General features: G+C 39.6%; 1 long non-coding RNA gene across 1 annotated transcript in view; it reads right to left on the bottom strand.

Annotated features, from left to right (window-relative positions):
- Positions 1-22251, bottom strand: part of LOC116652054 (uncharacterized) — a 33643-nt gene extending 11392 nt beyond the window's left edge. Inside the window, exons 1-2 of the long non-coding RNA XR_011416115.1 lie at positions 21574-22251; positions 13077-13985 (exon numbers count right to left, since the gene is read on the bottom strand). This is a non-coding gene — a long non-coding RNA (uncharacterized lncRNA). The remainder of the gene's footprint in view (positions 1-13076; positions 13986-21573) is intronic.
- Positions 22252-22486: the final 235 nt, after the last annotated feature.

Below are 22486 nucleotides of genomic sequence, written 5' to 3'. Positions count from 1 at the left end.
TTCACTCATTCCTAAGCTATATGAAATATATTCTTGAATATCTCGGATGCTTCTAATGAGCTGCAAGCTATGCTCTGAAGAGCCGAACGGAAAATCGATTTTTATCGACTTTGTGAAAATTGAGCGCCCTATCGATGATTTGAAATAAACTGGAGGGTAATAGAATAACCTTGGTTCGAAGTCTCAAGTTCACATAGTCTGTCATAGAACAAGGTTGGATCAACTAGGCTATATGCATATGCAAGAATATATGCACATACATATACATAAATATATTGGCTTGGGAATGTCTCCTTTTGCCTGCAACAAGCCACTTTGAACGTGTTTAGAGTATAAAGAATAGGCGTGCGAGCGTTGCAAGCAAGAGACAAGAGAAACTGCACCACACATTCAAAAACAAAAAAGACACAGTCTGGGACGGCGTCACCAACGCGAATGTGGATGCGGACACGTAGAACAACACTGATTAATAAACTCGACATGCTGGCATAAAAATATCCATGCAAATTAATTAAATATTTACAGTTTACTAACATAAGCAGGTCACTGCATGAGGCCAAAAAAAAAACGTAAGAACTCTTGAAGGGTGGCCTAGTGTGGGTGTGTGTGGGGGGGGGGAATGCCAACATGCCACACGCTTGCAAAAGCAAAGCCAAAGCCAAAGGCAAAGGCAAAGGCAAGTAAGCTTTGCGCTGAATTGCAAAAATATGCAAAGGTAAGCGCCAGCAGCCGGAAAGCGTATGAAGCACTGTGAATGGCTGACTGACTGGCTAGTGGGTTGGTTGAGTGGCGGGTTGGGTTTGTTACGGTGCTTTACGCTGGTTACGGCTTAGCCGCATGCCGCTCAGCTGCAGATGAGATTGGCCAGCTGGCAGCAGCATCAGCAGCAGCAGCCGCTTGTCTGATTGAAGTGGCACAGCGTCGAGCAGAAAAAAACAACTTGCCATCTACTCAAAACTGGGCCTCAACCCCAGCTACAGCCACAGCCAAAGCCACAGCCATAGCCACAGTCAGTGCCAGAGCCAGAGCCAGAGCCACATCCGCGCCAGACCCATCCAACTTCAAGCTCAGTCGCAAGCGTTCAGTGTGCCAACTAAGCGCATAGTTGCCACACGGCCGGCAAATGAAATTAGTGTTAAGCTGGCCGGCGCTGGAGTTTGAGTGGGGAGGGGGAAAATGAAACTCTGACAACTCAGAAATACAAACAATATACAAATAAACTTTTATGTCTGTAATCAAATTTTTGCCATGCTGCTGACGCTGAGTGTAATAAATTTAAATCAATTTAAAGGCATAAATTATGCGACTGTCAAAGCCAACAATTGCACCGAGCATTTAGATGACTCAGACAGGCAAAGTCTGGACCAAATGATGAACGGCTTAAATATGAATAAAGCGTAGATATATATTCGCAGCATTGCACAGTCATCTGATGCCTTTAAAAAGATCCGATCTTTGAGCTCTGTTAAAATTTGTTTTCATTGTTGTGTTTGTAGAACAAGCTGGAGCCCAGACTTACAATTTATGTTTTTACGATGTACCAAACATTTTACCTTTAACACCATGGCAAAAGTATTATATTACAGACAGAGAGCTGTTTATATCTATTTCCATTGGCTACTTCAAATTATCAAACCAACAGCGCTGGTATATAATTGAATGCACTCAATGGAATAAAGAGAGATATAGATATTTGTATTTATTGCAAGTGATGGAAACATTAAGCTGAACGCAGCTATATTCGCTTGATTCCTTGTCCGGAAAAGCACTCGCCCGAATATCTAATACACATTGTCACGCTTAAGCTGTTTTGGGAATCAAATATTTAGTTGGTTTTCATTAGAATATATATAGAATTTGCCTATGCTGTAAGCCAACTGTAAATTCTTGGACAAACAAAAGATCTTAGCTTGAAAGTGCGCCATAATATATTATCCTCTTGGAACCGCAACAATTTGAGAACATTCTTAGGCACAGTCACCGTCGGTTCCATTCGAGCTGAAATACTTGGTGCAGGAGTGTGATCGCCTATCGACTATTATTCACATGCTGTCCCCTCTACTGGCCCATGGGACAGCCTAAGGGGATAGAGATGCCTCCGGGGAGTAGCTAAATTGTTGCACTTGTGAATGCCGAAAAATAAATAAAAAGCGTAACGAAATGAAACCAAACTCGAAATTCCAAAGTAAAATACCAACTGCAAAAGTACTGAAGAAGAAATATAGCACAATGAATGGGCCTCCATTTCCAACGACAGACAGACAGAGAGAGAGAGAGGAGAGGGGAGAGAGGAGTGGGCACGGCAGTTCGACGGAGCCCTGAAGGTCTAACTTTTAATGGCAAGAGCAAAGAGACAAGCGTGTGCATGAAACACATGTCGTGGCTGCGGGCAATAGGGGCAAGAGCATAGGATGGAGGGAGGGGCGCTGTGCAAACGGGTGAAGGCGTGGCAGGCACTGTTAAGTGCATGTTACCCAACAATTTAGTAGCGTAAGTTGAAAAATTTGAAATGGCCGCAGCCGGCAGAGAGAAGCCAAAAGACGCCAAATGAAAAGTAAAAGAATACGCAGAAGTAGAAGGAAAAACTCAACGAATGGCAAGGGGTGAGCGGTAAGTAGATGAGATGATATGCAAAACCCAAGTGTAGAGTGCGAGAGCGGGAGCAAGGCAGAGAGGTAAGAGAAAAGTTAAGAAAATGCCCGCAAAAAGTTGAAATGAAGATTTATTTGCCTATTTGCTTATTTATCTTCAGCTAAAACTAGAAGAGAGACAACGCCATTTTATGAGCTGCTTAAAAACTTGCACAGTGTACGGCACCCACACACCATACACCCATACACCCATACACCCGCACACACATAGAGTCAGAGGCTGCACGCGAAAGGACAAAGTATCCTGGAAACAACATTAAGTACCGTCAACTCAAATGTTGCCCCTAACGAGTAGCTAGACAGAGATAGTAGATAGCCATCGCCTGATGAACCCCAATGCATTTAGCGTTTTGCGTTGCGCATCCGACCCGTGCCCCTCTGCGGGTAACTTATTGTAGGTAGTTAGCACAAATTTTACATGACTCACACACTCACACACACACACACACACACACACACGCACACGTACACTGAAACTTGCCCACGCCTTGCATCCGTTCAAGCGGAAAAGTTTGTTTTTTTTTTCTGCGTTTTTAGCTTCTTCTATTTCCTACTTGCAATGTTTCGAGCTAAACAGAAACTACACCCAGTTAATGGGCAATTTAATTATACGGAAATCACACAAATTCATCTAATTAGTTTGGCTTTTTAATTGCCAGGACACTTGAGCCAGGACAGTCGAGCTACTGCAGCTGCACTTCAGCCTCGAGGCATCAAGTTACCTTAATTCCCCAACCCGACCTCCAACCTGGCAACAGAACTTCAGGCTTTATCTGCTATACCTGCTACGAATATCGCCATCAATGGAGTTTACCTTGTAAATATTTCAATATACTGGCGTTCCCTCGCCCTCACCCACTCCCACTCCCTCGCCCTCACCCTCGCCCACTCCCTCGCTCTCACCCTCGCCGACTCTCACTCGTTACGCTCTGCTCGTTGCCAAGCATTTTTATTAAAAATTGTTATTTGTGAGTTCAGTGCCTCTTGCAACTGCCTCTTGCAACTGCAGCTGCAACTGAAATTGCATTTGTATTGTTGTTGGCCCAACAGCAACAGACGATGGCAATTGTCTCGCGAATTGGCTTTTGAGCCACTGGATCACGTCCTTTTCTTTTGTTCTCAATAATTGGTCCATGTATAAAGTGAAAAACAATATTAACAGCAAGAGTTCACGACTAGCAGGTACCCTGTTAATATAAACAAATTTTATGAGATCTCTTTGTCTGTTTGTTTGATATGCAAAGAAAATTGGGAAATTTGTATATCCAAGTGGGGCAAGTGTGACATTTGGCTGCGTAACATAGTTGTCAGAGCTTTGGACAGTCAAACGTGAGGTCGCCAGTTCAAATCAAGCAGTGGCATTCAATTAATACATCTGTTCATTGCAATTGTTATTATTCACAAAGTAAAAAGCGAAGAAACAGGCGCGAGCGCCAGCTCGGGTAATTTCTTCAAGTATATATACATATAAATAAATAAATACATAAAGAAAGCAGTTTTATGGCCAAGGCATAAAGGAGGAGCCATCAAATTGGGATACCACTCGACGCAAGAGGATAAAGTGCGGAAGACGCGAAAATACAGCGATGGCAGTTGAACAGTTTCCCATTTGATGTGTGTTAAGTAAAATGTGCTTTTAATATTTTCGCCGCCCACACACACACACACACACACACACACACACACAGGCACGCAACATAGTAACTTAAATGTGTGTGTGTGTTTGTGTGTGTGTTTATATTGGAGCATGCAAGGATGTATCCACTCGAAGGTGCTGATGCCCCACCAAGGTTAGTTAAAAGTTAGGCATTCGCCACTCGTGCCAAATTTCACGCCCCTTGAAGCAATCTGGAGCAAGTAGCAGCAACAGCAGCAAACATCCGCTGCCACCAGGTGAAGGCATCAGCATCAGCATCAGCAATGAGAAGCACCTGGCGAAACCTGCCTGCCACCTGGCAGCTGCCATTTGACTGACGGGCGTTTTAATCCTTTTGCATTTCGCGTGCAGCGTAAAAAGCATCGTTAAATAAACATGAGAATATGAATGTATGATTCCTTTTCGGGCCGTACTAACAGCATTCTCATCATCAGCATTAATGGTCATAAACCCGACAACTCAAACTACCTTCATAAAGAAGCTACCCACTTTGCCTTCATGTCCAACTTTGTTTTTAATTTATTTCTTAAAACTTGAGTGCACATTGAACGAGATACAAAACTCTAGCCCAGTATCGATACGATCAGCAAAAAGTATCAAATACTTATTAAGAACATTTTTCATCATATCTGTTCAAGCAATTTTCCGATTCATTTTCGCTCACTGATGTCGATTAATTCTTATCGATTCAAAAAATCAGTTCAAGTTTTTGATTAATTGAGTTGCATGCTATTAGGGAAGAAAGCAAGAAACTTTATAATTCGCAACAAGTTCAAGCCTTGATTGAATGCCAAGGTAGCAAATGAAAGTTCTTGAAAAACCTATACCACACATTTATTAACCTTTCTTTTCAGTGTATTGAGCAAATTTAAAAATGAAAAAAATTATAAGTAAGCGGCGGGACCAGCAACTCGAAAAGCCCAAGCCCCATGCGCCCACATGCGCTGGGCCTGGATGGATGTACCATTTTTGTCGCCCAACTGTCTTTTATTTTTTTTCTTCCACTCTCCCAACATCGGTTAGATAAATAGTGTGTGTTCACTTATTTATGGTCTAGGACTTTGCAGCCTAAATTCACTTCCATTCAGTGCTCACTGCTCAGCTCTCGGTGCTATATTAAATCGCAGGCCATAGTTTTTAATAAAATGCCAGCGCTCCGACCAGAACTCAGGCACTATGCCTGTCTTCCATTTTCTTATTTTTTGGGAGAGAGGGGAGAGGAAAAGGGGCGTGCCCCTAATTTATGTACTCGGGGGTAAGTTCGCAATAGTTTTTAACTGAAATATGTAGAACGGAGCGGCAAACGAAACCCAAAATTCGGCGCATACCTTCGACTGCGTTCCTGCTAACAATTAGCGGTAGGGCAGAGGGGCGGATAGAGGGCGTGTTGGCCATGTCTGGCGTCTAGGCGGCGGCGTTCCACAGACTCAGACTATTGAGTCGTTTAGGGTGTTGTTGTAGGCGCGACAATTTCACCCATTTGCCAAGGGCTATGCCTCGTTGTAACTCGAGCTCCATGCTATCCAGTCTGATGTCTTATTTTATCTATCTTGGCTGGGCCGGGCGTTGTCTCTAGCTCCTTTGGTCTCCTTTGGGTCGGCCGACCGGGCCGATATTTTATTTTTATTTTTATTTGAAAAAATCAATTTATGGCTTCTTTGGCAATAAACGATTTCTCTTTTAGTTGCCTTCTTCTTTTCTTTACGGCCGCATATCTTAGTAATATTTTCTATCATTGTCATCGCTTGAGTTGTGTCCCCCATCACTCCCAGAATTCACCGTACTCCGTCTCGGTCTCTCTCCCCCTCTCTCTCTCTCTCTATATATCTTTCGCTCCCGCTCTACTCACTCCAAGGGGTTGACGACGTCATCTTCGCATTTCTGCTTTTTCTTGCTTTTTTGTATTGTTTGCTGTCCGATTTCGCATTGCCCACCCGCACCCAATTTGACCAACCGCACGCCCATTATTCATAGTAAACTTTGGACCTGCCCGGTTTTTACCATCTCAAAGTGTGTGCAAGTGTGTGTGTACGCATATGTCTTGGCTCAATAATGCTGCGATAATAATGGCCGCAAAGAATTTCATCCAAACACTTCTCTTTGCAGACTTGTTTGCCAGCTGCACTTCCAGTTACGCCCCTGGATGCCCAAATGTGGTCGGGGAGTCAATTCATATGCTGGTGGGGCAAATGTGAGCGTTGCATATGTGACTACTCGCATTGCATTCAAATTGCGCAACAGGGCGTATGATTGATGAAAAAGGCTTGACAAGAAGCCTTAGAACTCGCACATTGCTGTGACTAGTACCAAATATAACGAACGAATATGCAGACGCAAGAGCTAAGAGCATGTGCTAAGGACTCAATTGATTGGAAACCATTTCAAATATAATTGCATATAGTTATGGGTATATATAAATAAATAAAATATGTATGACAAAAGGTGTTAGTCACCGCGTCCAGTGTAAAGGTACTCTCAGCGCAACCCAAGTACTCTTTGCTTCACCTGGGAAATAATAACCTAACAAAGCGTAAAAGGTGCACTCTCATGTTGGGTAGACTTTGCAAGTTTAATGCCGAGCCACGCCTGGACGCATGTTCGTAGCAGCTGCTTCTTATTAACTCAATCAACATGTATGTCAGACACAGCTTTAGTTCGTACTGATATGATAATTACGTAGTTCGTATTGTGATCAAAGGCCCAGAACACAGAAGATGCGTGTCGTAGAGGTACAGTCCAAGCGTTTACAAGCTGTCTAAATGAAGTTAACGTTCATGGGATCTAGTCGGATCTGCTGCAACTGGTCGAAAAGCAAATAAACGACTGAAGACTTTGAAAGTCCATTCCCAGCTCAAGCCGTCTGGCCACTCGTCAAAAAATGGCCACTGGAAAAATGTCGAGCTACAGCTACGTTCGCCTCTAACTTGCAGAACTGACATACTCCCAAGGATCCCACCTCTGCCAAAGACTCTATCGTACCCACTCCAGCTTGCCACTCATCTGGGACTTGAATTGATGAAATTCGCATAGAAAGGCTGTATTTAAGAGAGAGCAGGAGAGCAAGCCAAAGGGTGCAGTTGGGGGAATAGAATGAAAGCAGGGAGATCAATACAAAGATATTGATTTGAGCTTCAAAATATAATATTAAAATCATGAAAGATTGAATCGAATAGATTATGTTCCCAAAATCATTGGATAAAGGGTACAAATAAAATGTATCTTAATATGCTCTCTAGACTATAGGAAATAGTTCAAAAGCAAAAATAAAATCTTTCGAAATAATTATTTCTCTAAAATACTAAACTGTGCTATATACTTGCACATGTAGATGTGAAGAATAAACACAAAAAAAAATAATAATAATAATACCTGTCGCAATTGTATTTAAGCTGCACTCGATCAGCGGTTACCCTTTGTATTAACCTTTCGTCGGAGCAATAAAGCTCAAATTTAATAAAGCAGGCATTGACGACACACACACACACAAACGCAGACATGGCACAAAAGCTTACATGCAAGCACACAGACTTTGTGTCATGCATGTAGGCTTTCCTTTGGCCAGCAGCAATGAGAGGCAGGAGAAAAAAATGCGTCAGTCGCACACACAAATATGCAATGTCCATAAAATACTTGATTTTCTTTTTCAAACATGACAAATAGGAAGAACGCGAGCAAAAGCAGAAGGGTTGTGTGGGAAAGAGGGCAGGTGGCAGAGGCCAGAGAGTGAGGTCTCGTATTGTTGGGCTCGCGCAACCAGCCAACCATAAAGTTAAGTTTTTGCAGTTTTTTACCACTCACAATAAATAAAGCTGTTTTATTATTGTATTTTCTGCAGAAAGGCATGAATAAATTTTGTCTGGCCAAATAAAATACCAACACCAACACACACGCACGAATCTGCAGAGCAACGCATTTGACAAGTTTATAAATTATCGACTATAAAGAGTATAAGAAAAAAAAAAGGGGAGGAGCAAAATGTGCAACTGATTGTTAAATTTCATTGAATGCCATTTGTGAGCAGAAATAATGGCATGCCACGTTTTAAACTGCAAACATCATATGTTTGTAAAATATGCCCGACCATGCCAAAGACAAAAAAAAAAAGTTGTTAATGTTGCAAAACAACATGAAAATGTAGCTCAAAGGAAAAAAGCGGACTCTTAAACTGACTTTTCGCTCCTAATACTGAAATACAATAATATTCGTGCATTCAAGTTAAGGGGGCGATGGCGGAAATTCCAGCTGACTTGGTATATATACAACTATATTCAAAATCCGGCTCTATTTAACGCAGCTTAGCTTTTTTGATTATGTACCCAAAAAGCCAAAGCTATGCCTAAATGATTCTATACATTTGGAATCGTGCTTTATGCCGCTCCTTAACATATTTCACACTGAAAGGGACTTAAGACTCGGAATATATGTATGAGATCTTACAAGCAGGTCTGTGGTTCGGTTCATGGTTCGTGCCAATGCCTCAGCTCGAAGATCGGTTTGTGAATCTGGTTTTCCATATCTGTGAAACTTGGCCCTCGCATTTCTTACAATATTCAATGGTATGTATTGGGAAAATTTGGTTCAGTTTCTTGCACAAAAATTGAAACTTCGGGCATAAAACGGTTTGATTCAAAGATCGCTTAGCACTGAATCCACAAAGTCGCATAATTTGATGCTGCTCGAGGCAACCAGTTGGACAAACGGCGAGCATGTCCAAAATGGTATATATCCCCATATACCTATGTACAGTCCAATAGTAGGGCCGCTGTGTATACACTTTGGGCTCAAATATGCCCCAAGCATATAACGCCCATAAGATCTGGATCAACATTGAAGAATGTATAAATTAGGAAGAATAAACCAAATACTTTGGCAATATTATTACACAGATACTTTCTGGGAAACGTGTCCATCATAATTTTGTCTGAATAGATTCTTCTAGCTATCGCATCCGGCCAATCACTTCACACTTGTTTCTATGCGTCGTTTTCATCCCTCACTCGGCAATTATTTATACCATTCCCATGGAAACACGAACAAGTATTAATGTTTTAATTAAATGTAACAGCCTCGACGGCAGTTGCCTAGGTTTCTACTAATCAGAGCAAACCCACGAATGTATCTTGGGTTAGGTCCATATCAGGTTCATTGGGCAAATCGATGAAAAAGCAATTCACTCGACACAAAATCATTTGGGTATTTATAGACAATTGTGCATCTGGCCGAATCATCAATCATCATCCAATCATTATGGCAGCTAGCAAATTAGCAACAGTCGCAGCCGCAGCAGCCATCGAAGCCGAACAACAAGCTATTGGCCCATTGTTCGGTTCGGATTCCAAATTAAAATTAATTGGCAGTCATACACAATCCACACACAGCTTGATGGTTACAAACAACAAAGGGCAATGATAAGAACAATCGCATGTTTAATAATCGCATTAAATTACGCAACGTGTGGCATAGAACGATCAAAATCCTAGAACGACCCACGGGGCGTATGCGCAACGCCTGCAGCCCACGATTGCGCCCAGAAGGGGTCAAGTGAGAGCCCACAGAAAATCATCAGCAACTACGCCCACGCCCCATCCCGCCCACAACACCTCTATAGAGCTTCCGCTGCCGAGCAAGCTAACATTTTCTTCGGCCCCAAACAAAATACAAGCAAGTAGAGTGCTCTAGTCGAGTGTGCTCGACCTAGCGATACCCTGCACCCAACGTTAAGAGCATTCGAGTTTCTCTCTATACACACTTATGCTGCTGCTCTGCTTCTTCTTCACCTGACTGCGCACTTTGCAAAAGGCAAAACCCAAGTTTTGAAGCTAATTTTTTATTAGTTTCCTCGCGAATTGTTGAGATATCCGATATATTGGATAAATGGGAACCAACACGGTAAGTTTAGTGCATCGAATAGATCTTTGTTGTTGTTTTCGAGTTGAGCTTCAGAATGCATGTCGATATTATGAAAATGGAAGGAAATATCGATAGAATATATTATAAACGGTATGCGGGAATATGTATTTACAATTTCAAGCCTCCAGCTTTTGAAAAACGATGCGTTCTCACAGAAGGATGGACTGCTCGTCGGTCTGCTCCAGAACGTGAATATATATACTATATGGCTTGCTTTCATCTATCTGTCACATACTTTGGCACAATAACAACATACCCCATTCCCCCAATTTGAATGGAATCAGAGATGCATGACACATAAACGGAATGTGAGAAATTCTCTCAATTCTGACACATCGAAGATTGCATGCTCTCACTTAGAGCACAAAAAGACACACACACCTATGCACATATGCACATGGATTCTAGATAAATTCTAGACTAAGTTTTTGTATGCAGCGTGATATTCGTGTGACAAATACTCTGGCTTGAGGAATTCAATATCATTTGACTTGACTTGACTTTTCTCGACTTGATTTGATTTGATTTGAGTTCAGTTTTACCTTGGCCACAAGTTGGGGGCGCTGTGTTGTGCGGTGGCAATAAGTGAGTATATTTTATATATTTGTAGCAGCCGACAAGGCGCTGACTGATATGCAGCAACAATAACAATAACAATAACAATAATAAAAATAAAAATAACAGAAACACAAAACATCTCTAGACATTGTTTGCTTGTTTATAAAAACGAACTTTTTATTGCCACAAAGTGGCAGGCGACAAGCCAGAAACGTGGTACGCCACGCACAGCAGCATGTGGCTTTTGGGTAGGTGGCGGTGGCGAGGGCGTGGACGTGGGCGGGGGCGGGGGGGCGGTGTCGGATTCGCTACTCTGTGTGTGACTGTGCCGTGTGTATTGTTGTTGCTTTCAGTTGTTGTGGCAAGCATACAGGAAACTTTTACTTACAGCAATGCCGAATTTCGAATGCATTTCTTTTTTGTACACTGCAAATTGAATTGACAAGCTAAAAGGTTCGATGCGCTGCCATTGGAATAGTTTTGAGTTCTCTCTGAAATGCCCTGCATATTATTATTAACACTTTATTCATATAAGCACTTCATATAACAGTTTGCTTCAATATATATAATTAGTTCTTGAATTGTTGAATTACATAGAAACCTAAATATATATTCATGTATGCTTGCCTCTATATGCGAGTGTGTGTGTGTGTGTGTGTGTGTGTGTGTTGTTTACTGAATTGATGCATAATTTATCTAATTTTGAAATTGATTGTTAATGTTTTCGCCCCAGCCCACAGGCCTTAGACTGCCTTGCCGCCCCATTGCCAGCATTTCCTGTAGACAGTCGCTTCGTTTGCTTGTTTCGCTCGGAAGTGTTTGTGACTTTTATGATTTGGCTTGTCTTTGATTTGATTAAACCTCAAAGCGACACACGGACACACATGTGTGTCCATGTGTGTGTGTGAGTATGTGCACACATTGCTGGCAACCTGATTGGCATTGCCAGGGACAGGCAGCTCGGTTCCCAATGAATGAACCCAATGAATGGCCAAACCATTTTCCCGTCGCAATGCAATTTTCCAGCAACGCCGAATGCCAGCTTTTTTGGTTTCGCCCTTTTACTCTGCTTTATACTCATTTTGGACTTTCTTGCTTTTCCGTTTTCAGCTTTTCTATCAATGCAATTGATTTGCTTCAACATGGAATGCTTCTGGATTCACAAATTAACTTGTTTACTTTGCAGCGATGTCATTCGGTAGCGTTTTTTACAGCTTTTTTTTATACAGTTATGCGAGATATCTTAAACTGGGTCAACATATTAAATGTGAATAGACATCGCTTTTGAGCCAATTATGCATATTTCCAGGCATTTTACACATTTAAGGCTGGTATTTTTTCAAACCGATTTTGGACTGATTTCGAATATAGCATTATTTACTAATAGCATTTGATAGAGTATGCTAGCTCGTGTTGTAAGCCTCAACATAGCAGCTCTTAAATAGTCTAAAGTCAGTTTCAGTTTTGAGCCAATGCATATCGACTCTTACTCAATATGAGAAGCAAGACTTAAGACATTTGAAAAACATTTTAAAATTAATTAATAATCTTTGTCTTTGAGTCCATAAAGTATATAGATAATTTCCCGGATAGCTGGGCATCAGAAATAGTCTTTTGTTATAAAAAGGTATATAAATATCTGCAATAACACATGTGCCAAGTGTCTAAAAGGATTTCTTTAAGTTTATCTGGCGCAGATTCCTAGCCTGACTTCTTATATAACTCAGTTAGAGTCCAAACAGGCTTGTTAGCCTGCTTTGTCCCGTATCCAGGCCGCAAAATAGTGCTCAAAACAATTCTTCATTTAATTTATTACGTATATAATGATATATATTTGTTTTGTGTTATTTATTTTTAAATGAAAACAAATAATGTTTAGATGGAAATAAAATTGTGTACTTATTTTTGTTTTCAATAGCATTAAGCCTGAAAGAGAAATAAAATTTAATACTATTTATACACACGCACGCACACACACACACACACGCACGGACAGAAAGAGGCGCCATCACAAGCGGACTTTTGAGAAAAACACATTAATATTAACGAGCATTTTTATGGCTTTCCAATTGATGGAATGAATAGCTCAAATGCTTCACTGCAACACAATTTCCACTCAACAACACGCCCAACACCCCCCACACACACACACATACACACACACAAATTGCTTCGCAGCTAGAAGTGTAGGCAAATTATTTTAAATATTATAGAATATCAATCAGCAGCATTTTCATGCCGCATCCCAGCTACTTCCACCCCCGCCCGCCCCCCCTGCCAATAAACATAAAGCAACTTACCTAGCTTGTTGTTGTTGTTGTTGTTGTTTTAGTTGTTATTGTCGTCGTTGTTGTTGTTGCTGTTGCTTTTGCTCCCTTGTTGCTTTAGGCGCGTAAAGTTGTTCGCATTTTCTTAGCCGAATTAAATTTGGCTTGTTTGGCGCCGCGTTTCACTTCTTCTTCTACTTGTGGCCGTTGTTGTTGTTGTTGTTGTTGTTGTTGTAATAAACATTGTTCTTGTTGTTGTTCCTTCTGCCTTGTCGCCTCACATGACGCCCGCGCGCGCCTTGCACACGACTTGACCCAACAAAACAAACACTTTAACGCAGTTTTATATTTTTTTTATATATATTTTTTAACTTTTGTCACACACGCGCCTTGTTTTTGTAGTTAATTGTTGTAAACAACAATTGGTTGGTTTTTATTGTTTTTGTTGTTTTTGTTTTTTTTTTTTATTGTTTTTATTGTTGTTGCAGTTGCATTTGCTTTTGGCTATTGGCTGTGGCTTTGCTTTTGCTTTTCTAGCTGTTTATATATTGTTGTTGTTTGGTTTTATTTGTTTTTTCCTTTTGCTGTTGTTGTTGTTTCGGCCTTTTTGTTTGTTTATGTTAATAACTTAAATGCAATTGCTAATTATTTTATGATATGTATAATTAATTGCATTTACTTTCGTAATATATTTGGACTCTATTTCAGTCTATTTGAGCTTCATGTATTATTTATGTGTGTATTTTTTGTATTTTTTGTTTTTAATAATATAATTATTATTATTTAGGTTTATTTAAATAAGTGAATGATTAAATAATCGAGTATTTAATGCATTTCTTGTCCGTTTTGTCTTTAATGTATCAAGTCTTTAGCTGTTAATACTTTATCTTTTTCATATTCTGTCCAATTCTATCAAACTGTTCAATCCCACGAATTTGTGTGCTGTAAAGAGACAAAATTCCAAAATCAATTTAATTTGAAAATGATTTATTATAAATAAATACGCACATCTCAGAGTCAGATGCTTAAACTAAGTAAAAAATGAATTTAACTATTCAGAAAGAAAGCACAACGAGTTTATTCAGAAATAAAATGTTGATCTATGCAAGCTAGATATATTTTAGTGTGAGGTGGTTCGTGCTCAAATTCATTTGCAAGGAATTCTACATTCCTGACAAATTCAGATTGAAGAATGTTTTTAGAGAAGATCGTAATATACAAAATTTCTAACACAAAACTTGACACGGGCAAGGCTGGGTAATACACGCTATAGAGCAAGGAATCAAATTGGGTATTTAGTATTTTGCAATAATACATTTGCGGTCAGTTTTCAGGGTTTTGGTATTTCAATGTGGACTATAAGAAACACTATAAGAAACAGCCAGAAAAAGAAGGAGAGTGTGAGGGAGTGGGAAACGGAGCGAGGGGGAGGGGGTTGTATTGAGTTATGCTGCAATAAATTTCACCACATAAGCCAATAATAACGAAACTTTTGTGTTGCACATTTCGTGCCTTTCTGCCAGGCGCAACCAAGCATGCCACTGCCGCCGACTGCCTACCTGCATCAGAGTGTCCTACTTTTGCAACAAATACAAGTGCAGCAATAAGATTGCCATTTAACAGTGACTCACACACACACAGTCACGAACACATCCACACACACACACACACACACACGCACATAGACAATGAAAATGCGAAAATTGCATACGAAATGTAACGAAAAGAAGAGCCCAAAATTTATCGAGACATGGCAAAAGAGAGAGACATATAGATAGAGAGAGAGAGAAAGAGAGAGAGAGAGAGGAAGGGAGAGAGAGAGGGAATAAAGGAGGCACTTAAATGAGGCAACGGCCACGAGGTAAAACTCTAAGACATGCCTAGTAACTATACGCCTACACACATACACAAACACACACACACACACACACACCTTCGAGAGGTAAGTTGGGGCAAACAGCTTATATGCATAATGAGGCACACCTCGCACATAGGAAGCGAGGGGCCACAATATAGAGCAATACACAAAGCCAGCATTTCCGGGCTGCCTTTCGTTTTCGAGCCAAACTCAAAGACAAAGACAAAGGCAAAGGCAAAGACAAAGCAAAGACGATGACGGTACGATGACGATGCCAATGCCGATGACGATGACGATGACGATGCCGATGACGATGACGAAGTTGTACTCAATGGGAATGTCGGCCAGTATGTTGTTGGCCCCCTTCGGCCAGAGCGACGTCAACGGACGCGCTGTGTATGAAAAGTCATGCCATCCAATGAAACATTGTATAATGCCACACACACACACACACACACACACACACACACGCGAGCACTCACATGCAAATTGCCAAATACTTGGCCTGGCCTTACATAGCTTCGATTTCTCTGGCGGCGCTCAGCAGCCCATTTATCGAACTTTATATATATTATATATACACGTATATATAATTAAATTTAGCTTGACTTGTTCAAACGCTCTGTTAACATTGCAATTTGCATAGACCAAAACACAAGCCCAGTCAATTTGTTAGTATGTTTATATATATATATATGTATAGTACATATATATATATAGTATATATATAGTCTGTGGCAGTCAAAGTTTTGGTAGGCGGTGCTGCAACGACAAACCTGGTCGACATAATTGGGCCTCGGCAAATTTATGAACATTAATTTAAGCGAAACCTACGGAAATAATCACGTTTTGCGGATATAACAGAAAACTAGAAAAATAAAACTCGATAATATTTTTTAAATAATAATAAATAAAAACTATATATGAAAGACTGACTGATTGATAAAACATTAAAAGCTGGGAAGCTGAAATTTTCACTTAAGTTTACATATTTGATGGAGGTGAAAGCTAAGACGGGGTTTTTTGAAAAAATCGTAAAAAACGTTTGTACGTAACTTTTTTGCTTACCATACCAGATCTTTGACAGGTCGCATCATATATCTTATATTTTAAATGCTTTACTAAGAGTGAATTTTGATATAAGAAATTAGCCAAATAATGTTCATTAACCAAAATCAGCATATGATGTTAATTTTATTTATTTGTCAGCTGAAAATTGTCAAAAATGGGACAAACTAAAGGCTGAGCCAGCCGAACACTGGTTCAAGCCGTAAAGGAAAAACCGACAAAGCTAATTCACAAACATTCAAAATATTAAATGCTTTTATAAAAACAAAAATATTGTTGCCATTTTTACTGCACTCCATACAACGTTCAACTAAATAAAACTCTTAAGCTCTAAACTCTTAGCCTATTTGTAAGCAAGATTCCAGAATATTTTCTAATATATGTTTTTTCCCACCAATGACAAAAATAAGACAACAAACGAGTCTTATGAGTTCATTAAATGACAAAAATAAAAATAGGTTGTACTCTTTCAAAAAGGTTCCCGAGTTGCAAATGGACTACAACAACTAGTGCAACTTCGGATGCCAAGCAATTGCAAATATTTGAGAAAAATGTCGAGTGCGCTACGTGGAGAGGGGGGGGGGGGGGGGGAGGCAGGCCTCAGTTACCGGCCCCAATTGGTACTAAATTTATTATGGGTATTATCGGGCACGCCTCTTTGAAGACATGGCAGACTTAACAAGCAGCATACGACTCGGCCAAAGACTCCGCCATATTCGTGTTGCCACACCACGAGAAACAAACATCGCCAGCAACAGCAACAACAACAGCAACAACAACAGCAACAACAGCAACAACAACAGCAATGGCAGCTCGCATGCTTCCATGACTAGACAACTTTTGCCTGACCCCCATCTTCTGGCAGCCCCCGCCACCCAGCTGGCTCTCTAGGCCCGCAACCGGCAAGTGCATAGAATGCACTTTAAGCAAGTTAGCGCCGCGTTATTTAGCGCAGTCGAACAGCTGCACCGCCTTCCCGCGCACAACCCGCAGCACCAAGCAAAGCGTTAACACTTTTCGAAGCATACTTGTGAGGGCTGGGCAAAGCTGAGCGTAGCGCAATGTTGTTGTTGTTGTTGTTTTGTGCAGTTCGATGTGGACGCCGGCGTCGCAGCTGCATCTTATTTTTATTATTTTATTTTTGGTGCATTTCCGATGAGAGAGTGAGAGAGAGGGAGAGAGAGAGTGCATGTAATTGCTATTTAGACAGGCTGCATACAATTATATTTGCCAATATGCAGATGTGTGTGCGTATGTGCGTGTGCTTGTTTGTTTGTGTGTGTGTGTGTGTGTGTGTGTGTTGTCTCTGCCAGATTTGATGGCGATAGCTGCGGCAAGCAAGTTAAGCCCCACTAAAGCACACACAACAACAATAAACACAGACGCACACACAAGCAAAGAGAGAGCATTCACATATTGCAAGTGCATTAAAGAGAGTTTAATGCGCTTTCTCTCTACTCTGTCTCTCTCTCTCTCTCTCTCTCCCCTCTCTCTCTCTGTCTCTTCCTACCCTAGGGCAAGCCAAAGACTATTTAAAGTAGGACAACGGGGCCAAAACAAGCAAACAGCAAAAACAACGACAACAACAACAACAACAACCGAACACCAACACAATGAAAGCATGTGTTGTCGCAGTTAATAAAGGAAGCGGCCTCACTTTTGTTTTAAGCCCGCATTACGCGCAGTTGCCGTTATGTAGCGACTACGCCGAGCATATATTAAACATCAAAAAATGTAAAGCAGCAGCAGCAGCAACAACGAGAACAACGCAACTTTTTAGCGACATGTGATATTTATATTTTTAATCCGTTTTTAAATAAATTAGGACGGACAAAAGCAAAAAAAATAGTTATAAAATTTGCTGAAAAAAAAACCGAATATAGAATGCGCTTGCGAAAAGCTGAAGCTAGCAAATGTTGACTTTGGTCAAGATGAAAAACATACAAGAAGATCATTTTCGATTGATTATGTGACTATATGATATACGACTTAATATATATATATGAACTATACTATATAATAACATGTTCCTACGCTGGACTTAAAACTGAGATACTTTGCCAGATCAGAGATCAACTTGGCTTAACTTGGAAACTGGACGACAAACAGATGGCGTTGGCTTCATCAGCTCGGCTTCTGATATTGATTAGGAACATATATATATACATATAGCCAACACATGACCGAATCGAAATAACCTCTGCAAGAGCATAAAATGTGACAAAACAAAAAAAAAAACCAAAAGCTGATTGCAATTTTTGCAGCTGTTGACCTATCGGAAAATGATATCAATTGAATGCAACATTTTATAATAAATTTGTCATAAAATTTTCCACAATTTTTCTTTCGCCACTCCCATCTATGCATTGTCCAGCTATTGTTATTATTGTTGCTGTAATTATGTGCAGAGAATATTGCACTATTTCACTTTATGATTATGATTTCCTTTCAAAAGCCATGTTTCTTTCCCTCTCGCTCTCACTCGCTCTCTCTCTCTCTCTCTCTCTCGCACTCTCTTTTTTCACATTTAATTTTAAAATTGCATTGAAATTTCACATGTCATGTTCATTTTGTTCTGTTTTTGTAACCCCTGGGACAAGCTTGCATTTTTTTTTTGTTGTAGTTGTTTTTTATGCTTTTACAGGGTGACATAAAAAAAAAACGGTCAGTTTGTTTAAATAAACGTATATATCAATGATTAAATTTAATAAAACTGCATCAGAACGTCATCAATAATTGCACTTTTAGCGAAAAACATAAACAGAATTTGCAGCATGCGAAATATTTCAATTAGAACATTTAACAATTTATGCAAATTGTCTTTAAAATTCTTTTTGAACACTCGAATTTGTCGATTAAACAAATTAAACAAATTATTTCGTTTACTTCTAGAGCATGGAGTCAGCTGGAATTCACGTTGTTTTTGTTTGCAGCTGTGCTTCTATTCTTATATATTCGAATTATGCTTAATAAAACCATGTCGCATAAACGATTTCAAGGAGTTATTTTAAAAATGGATTACGATATTGAACATATTCAGATTTCAAGGCACAGACAGACAGACAGTCTAAAAATATGGCTAAATCGAGTCGAGCTCGTTGTCCTGATCGAGAAAAACATATATATAAGATAGGCAGATGCTGCTTACAAACAGAAATTCAACATCTTGAAAGTACAAATATTATTTTCGCTTTTCTCAATATATTGGAAATATTGTTTCTAAATTTTGCACTAACTTCTCAGAATTCACAATCATACAAATTATGATTCACTATTTGCAATGCTTTGGATATATTGATTCTATTTTTTGCAAAAAAAACTTCCAAGAATTCAATTCAGGGGAAAATTGAAGAAAGGCTTGCAAATGTTTGTAACTGCAGAGGGCAGAGACATTTCGTGGCAAGAAACAAAACTTGAATTTCAAAAACTAAAAGAACTGAGAGCAGCGAATTTAAAGCTCGCAAGAAATATGCGCTAATCAAGTTAGTTTTCACTTAAACTACTTTTTGTTTAATACAAAAAATAAAACACTAAAACAACTCGAAGAAGTTAGGTTGCAATCATAGAATTTTCAACTTAGAATTTGAGCAAATAGTTTTTGAGTTAATATAAAACAATTGAAACAAGTTTTAGCCTATTTAAACTTATAAAACACAATGTTTCTTCATAAAATGCAAGTGCTTAAAACATATATTGCCGACTAGGGGATACCCTGAACCCTCTGCCATGCGATAGCTTTCAAATGAAAGATACTCGACATATTTCCTATATTTAAGAAACTACATGTCAAATAAGAGCTAGCTCAAAACAGTCGAGATTTGTTTAAAAAACGGCATTTCGATATTGATTTTTATCGATTACTTGGCAACGGGGCAAGTTATCGATTATCGGGCTCTTAAAGACTCTGGGATCCTTGCATTCATGCATACGGACGGACAAAAGAGCAGACGGACATGGCTAGATCGACTCGGCTATTGATGCTGATCAAGAATATATATATACTTTATGGAATCGGAGATGCTTCCTTCTGCCTGTTACATACATTTGCACAAAGACATTATACTCATTTCTAATCAGTTTCAGGATATAAAAAACTAACAAAAATATTTCACTATATTTCTACTGTGGAATGTACATCTGTCTAATATGTAAGCTGTTCCAAAGCTACACTTAAAAATATCGTGTAGACAGAGAGATAGAGAGAATACATAAATACGCAGTCTGACGCGCTTTTGTACAAAATCGAAACACTTTTCAAAATCAGTTCAAATTTTCGAGTCTGGCCAAACACTTTCAGCACTTGCGAAGATCTCAAGACAGAGAGTCGTAAATTTGTCGCACACCGTCGGAGAAGATGGCTTTCTGTCCAAAAGATCAAAAGGGTCTTTCAATTAGCAACAGCAGCACTAAAAAACAAAAAAAGCACATATGAGGCGTTTATGCCATGAACAAAGACAGCGACCACACTGACCGGAGATGACGACGATGGCAATGCATCAAATTATTAATAGATCTATGTGAGACCAGAATGATTCGCCCCGTCCAGTTTGAACATCGTGAACATCGGAATGGCCGGAATTTCGAATACAAAAACAAAAACAAAACAGAAACAAGCAAAAGAATAGCTAAATGCTTGCCGGGAAAGACGTGAAAAATCATTTCAAACTCAAGATTTATTTGATTTCGACAAGTTGAGCGAAATGGGCGCAACGCAAAAACAACAACAATTAGACGCAAGCGAATAATATTGTATTTCTTTTCTTTGCTTTTCTTTTTCTTTTCTCTGTGTGTTTGCGCTTTGTTTATATTTTGCACAGCAGCTGACGCCATCATTTTTGTCTAAAACGTGTTTAAATAAATAACAAGCAACAGAAACAAAAAAAAAAAAAAAAAAACAAATAACCAAATCTATTTATTATATTTGCAGAAATTGAATTCAAAATACTTTGAGAATCGTTTGTTAAATGAAACAAACACATTTGCTGCCATATTCATTGATTTTGTAGAATATTTTCAGTTGTTTTTTGTGTGTGTTTTTTTTTTCACTACGCACTCAAAACCAAGAATGAATAAATGAATGAATACACGGCAGAACATATTTGTCATTCACAAGAAACTCATTTGCAAATATCATGAATTTCTTGCAAGATTTTCAAGCGTAGAACTTGGGCCGGGCAAGGCCGGGTAATATATATACTAAATGTGCAGATTTACCTGTTTGCCGCTTGATAATGCAAAGGAATTGCCCTAAAAACCAGTTTAACTGGAGAATAAAAAAAGCAAACATGCAATAAACTATAAAATCAATAAATTACTATTGTTAATACTTTCTTTAAGAAAACATCACTTGCTAGGGGAATAAATAAATTGTTCACTTGCAAAATGTTTGCTTCAAAGCTGCTGCTGATCGCACACACGCACACACACACACACACACGCACACACACAGGCACAACTCTTGCATCAAGCTGAAAGGCAGCTGCGTCGGCTTTTGTTCAACATTTAGTTTCTTCTGGCTTTTCTGTGGCTTTTCAATAATTTATTGTGTTTAAACTATTTTGTACGACTGTCGTTCTTTTTTTTTTTTTGACAATATTTAATTACACTCTTTTTGTTTGCGTTGTTGTTGCTGCTGCTGCTGCTGCTGCTGCCGCTGTTGTTGTTGTTGTTGTTGTCGCTGTTGTTGCATTTTACTTGTGTTATGCACGCACACCGCATTTCGGCTTAAAACATTTCATTTCTCTTAACTGATTTTGATTTTCGTAACGTTTGCTAGCTGACAACACCGCGAATTGTTGTTGTTGCTGCTTTTTGTTTGTTGGCGGATCACATGAAAAAAAAGTGTGAAAAAAAATATGTGCAACTAAATTTATAATGTTATTTCTTCTCAAGTCCTCTGTAGCGTAGTGTGTGTGTGTGTGTGTGTGTGTGTGTGTGTGTGTGTGTGTGTGTTTGCGCACTGCAGTCCTTAATTCGCCAAGCGTTGAACGTTTTTGGCCCAATAAATTGTATTTTGTTAACTGTTTTTCATTCTTTTCTTTTGCCAGCTTCCGTTTCCGTTTGCCGCTTTTCACACTGCACTTCCGCGCGGCGCTCCGATCTCGACACGACTCACGAGCGTCGTCCTCAGCGTTCAGCGTTTAGCTGCAGCTCCAGCTGCTGCTCAGCTTACAGCAGCTTCGGCAGCCATTCACGAGCCGCTAACTGCGAGCAGCGAACGGCCAGGCCGAAGCCGAGCTGCAGTCGAATTTCAAATCAAACTCAAAATTGAAAGAATTCAAAAAAAAAAAAAAAAAAAAAAAAAAACAGTACAAAAGAAAAATGTACAAAACTGAAGTTTCGACTTTTCATATATATGATTATATATATATATAATATGCAAGTGGGATAAATTGGGGTGGGGGGACTGGTTGCAGGGTTGGAGGGCTTACTGGATGCTGCTGTCGCCGTTGGCTGCCGATCTAATGGCAGTTGCAGTTGCAGCGACCGGACCAGAGCGTTGACTAGAACAGGCCAG

This window comes from Drosophila virilis, chromosome X (assembly GCF_030788295.1).
Source record: "Drosophila virilis strain 15010-1051.87 chromosome X, Dvir_AGI_RSII-ME, whole genome shotgun sequence".
NCBI lineage: Eukaryota > Metazoa > Arthropoda > Insecta > Diptera > Drosophilidae > Drosophila > Drosophila virilis.
The sequence above is the reverse complement of the archived record's forward strand: the minus strand, read 5'-3'. Positions and strand labels throughout refer to the sequence as shown.